The sequence below is a fragment of the Mastomys coucha genome, unplaced genomic scaffold, assembly GCF_008632895.1.
Source record: "Mastomys coucha isolate ucsf_1 unplaced genomic scaffold, UCSF_Mcou_1 pScaffold22, whole genome shotgun sequence".
Classification (NCBI taxonomy): Eukaryota; Metazoa; Chordata; class Mammalia; order Rodentia; family Muridae; genus Mastomys; species Mastomys coucha.
Genome location: NW_022196905.1, coordinates 196945027 through 196948982, shown reverse-complemented (window position 1 = coordinate 196948982; position 3956 = coordinate 196945027). Strand labels below are relative to the sequence as shown.

The 3956-nt window shown below is 35.6% G+C and overlaps 1 long non-coding RNA gene across 1 annotated transcript in view; it reads right to left on the bottom strand.

Moving 5' to 3' along the window:
- Positions 1-368: 368 nt before the first annotated feature.
- LOC116071411 overlaps positions 369-3956 on the bottom strand; it is an 8251-nt gene continuing 4663 nt past the window's right edge. Inside the window, exon 2 of the long non-coding RNA XR_004110886.1 lies at positions 369-485. This is a non-coding gene — a long non-coding RNA (uncharacterized LOC116071411). The remainder of the gene's footprint in view (positions 486-3956) is intronic.

The window sequence follows — 3956 nt, the reverse complement described above, 5'->3', positions numbered from 1 at the left end:
ATTTAATGATATTCTAAACATTGGTTGTCAATTTTTAAATGTGACATCCAGGGCATTTGTAGGAGGTGCTTAATGCACTTTCTGTATAATTTTATAGCAAAAATATGGTGTTAATATTGAAGGATCTTATAGTCTAGCAACTGTTGAGTGCATGCTTTTATTAACCTTATCTGAAACTCCCAGGTCTACATTTTCAGTTGGCTGGCTTCGCAATGGCATTTCAGAAGCTATACTTTACTCAATATGTTTGTAATAGAGAGGAGTGGTTCAAAAATGGAGGAAAAATTTCCAGTATCTCCTCCAACAGAGAAACAAACATAAATTAACGAAACACACTAGACTCGGTAATTAGCCATCAGACAAAATAGTTCAGAGAAGTTCTCATTTTATATGAATAGATTTGACTTTACACATTGCTTCCAAACCTGGATGGTTTTTTCCGTTTGAACATTTGCAGAATCAAAGCTTCAGCCGGAGTCATCACTCTGCACATGTAAGTAGAACACATGGCATGTGGTTAGGATCCTTGTCCTTTGTAATTCCTTGGTACCATGGGGAACTCTCAGAAAAGAAAAAGCATAAGGCTGATTTTTGTGCTTTGCTTACATTGTGCTGAAAGTTACCTGCTGAGTTTTAGTTCCAGGAAGTGGAATTCACCCCTTTCTTTCACAGTCCCCAGTTAGATAAACAGTGTCATAAACGAATGTTTTCCAAAAGAAAATAAACTAGATCATATTTTTGTCTCTTCTCTAGCTGTTTTCATTACAGTTACAAATGAAATACTTAGATATTTAGTGCATGAACTGAAACTTGTGCAAAGACACCTATAACACAATATAATTCAAATGTGTTAGATACAGTAGACATGATGATAGTTGTAGAACTATTTACAGTATATTGATAACTCTTACCTCTGGAGGGAGATATAAATACACAAAATTGTTTTGCAAGCTGAGACAAGAATTTCCACTGACTGATTCACCCAACAACAGTGAAATTATTGACCAAATTTTAAAAATCACTAAAATGTATAATAATGTCACTGCCTATTTGTATACCTGAATCCTAAATATTATCTGTATTCACCAGTAGAGTTGCATGTTCATGCAGTCATGAAATGTTCCTATTTTTTCTTTTAGAACCTCTTATATACACATTAGTAATTTGAAGAGAACTCAAAGAGATAAAAGGGACACACAGGAAATTGACCACTCTTCCAGAGTTGGTGTAAAACTATCTTTTATTTGCCAGATGTAATTGTCAGTTTGACCTTACTGTTGACTAAGCCCTTTCTAGCTCTCTCTGTGCTCTGTTTTATTGGTTCAATTCACCTATTCTGGCCAAAATGCCTCTCCAAACTGATTGATTCAAACTGGCTTCTCTCAGCTACTGACTGAATTGTTTTGCTTGACCTCAAACTAACTGTGGCAATTTGTTCTAATTTCCTGGCTCCGTCTCATTCTCTGGCTTGTTCTGGCTTCATCCACAACCTGTCTCCATAAAACTGTCCTGGTAAAACTGCCCTCTCTCCTCCTCTCTGTCTGCGCTGCTCTATTAAGTAGTCTCACTTTTCTGTCCTTGTGAGAGTTGGGTATATCTTATCTGTTATTTATTTTATTCTGTCAGATTTTTCTATGTACTAAAGTCCTGTCTGTATTCCAGGCAGATCATAAAGTAATCCCAGGCATTTCTGCATCCTAGCTGGATCATATAGACCTAGAAGGTCTTTGGATGTGATCCTTTCCTAAAGGAAGCATGTTGCTGGATTCAAATTCCCCTGCAAGTGGTCCCCATCAACCTTTTTATTTTGAAACATAACGACATGTTATGACTCTTACACTATGTGAAAGGCATGACACTAACCAGGAATTTATCAATAAAGATCTATACTGTTACATTTAGTCTGGCATTCAGTGTTTCAGGTACCATCCAATGCTGGATGATCTTAGAGGATATCCAAGTGATCTACTTATACCAAAGGGAAAGGAGTTAATAAGAAAGAACTAAAATATGCAGTGAGAATTATTTTAATCATTCTGTAAAAGTATGTTTTATACTAGCTACTTTATTTTACTTTGAACTTGTATCAGATTTAAAGGAAAAATAGTAAATTATTTTAACCATAATTACTTTGCTACTAGGATGAGAATGTAATGGTAAGAATTTTTTAATATGCTATTTCAATACAAATTTTGGGGACACCCAAGCTTAGACTCTGCTCCTGGGGTTTAGCATAAAACCCCCTTAATCCTTTAAATGGTCATGTAATTTCATGTATAAAATAATGATTACAACTTGCCTTGGAGGCTCTTGTAAAGACTAATAGAATGAAAAATTGAAAAGTCAATCTTGTTTAATATGTCATTTGAGGAGCACAGCCACAAATTCTTTAAGAGAACTGTAGCTTTCTTCCAGTGGTGTGTGTGTGTGTGTGTGTGTGTGTGTGTGTGTGTGCACATGTATTCAGGTGCATCTATAGGAGGGGCTTATGTGTGTGGAGGCCAGAGGAAATTCCTAGCTTTTGTTGTGTCCCACTTTGGTTTTTTGGAGACAGGATCTCTTATTGGTTTAGAGCTTGTCATTCAGGTCCTCATGTTTGCATTGCATGAACATTATTTACTGAACTATCTCCCTTGCCAATCAGTTGCTAAGTTGCCACGTGTCTGATGTGCCATGTCCTTACTTTCTCCATAGTTAACCCATTTTAGTTTTTACCCTTCAGATCTCAGCATATCCTTAAATTTATTATTTAACTTTTAAATATATTTGCTTGTTTATGTGTATGTGTGTTTTGCAGGTGTATTTGTGTACCATATTCACGCCTAGTGTCCACAGTGACCAGAAGAGGCTGTTGGATCTGCTCGAACTTGAGTTACAAAAGGTTGCGAGCCCTTATGTGGTTGCTGAGACTCAAACCCGAGTCCTCCAGAAGACAGATCTTTAACCACTGAACCATTCCTCCAGCCCACAAATTTTATTCCTGACACCCTGAATCAACTCTATTTTGCACATTTGAACTTCCTGAAAGAATGCTATATTTGTTTTATGCCTATATACTTCAAAATACATTGTGGACTCTTAGTGTGAATTTGCTATTTTGTATCTTTACATCATCAGAGTCCTGCTAAACATTTTCCCAGAAGATAAAGGAATAGGTGTATAAAAACTCTGGTATGAATTATGCAGTATGTCTCCAGAGGCTTCTGAAATTTGGTATTAATAATGCATTATGCCACTCCAAACTTTCAGGGCTTCAATACACTAATAATTGAGAATCAACAGGATAGGTCTGTTACTTTTACTTAACCCTGGATTAGGAGACAAGACTTAGATATGGGACAACTGCATGTTTCAGCATTCTTGGTGCTTCTGGAACACACCTAGTTTTGATTTTGACTTTTTTTAAAACTCATGATATTGCATATGATTTTGTGGGGGTGCAAATCTTTGCTACATACTCTCCCAGTTTCTAATTTTTAATTCATGTTTCGTACTTAGCCGTCAGAGGTAATCATTACTTGAATTCTGTTTATATTAAATGTTTGTCAAACATTTACTTCTACTTCTTGCAGAAGTGTTCCATCTCCAATTTGCCTATTTTACAACTTTACAGACAGATATTTCTTTTAATTCTAATAGTTTCATAAGCTAAATTCGCATATATACTTCACACTGTATGAGGGAACTTTATTTTGTAAAGTTGACATGTTTGCATGTTCTTTAAACTTTTTAAATTCTTCTACAGCTACATTTAATAATAACAGTCTTCATTATTTATTGAAAGTATGGACCAGGTGCTGTTCTATTAATCGTAACAACTCTATAGTAATTGCATACCATATTAAGAAATTCATACCCAAAGAGGTTAAATCATTTGCTTGCTACTGGCCTGGTATGGTTCTGAACTCTGATACAGCTCTATGCTTTACCTCTAAGGTATGTATTCTCTTTTTTTT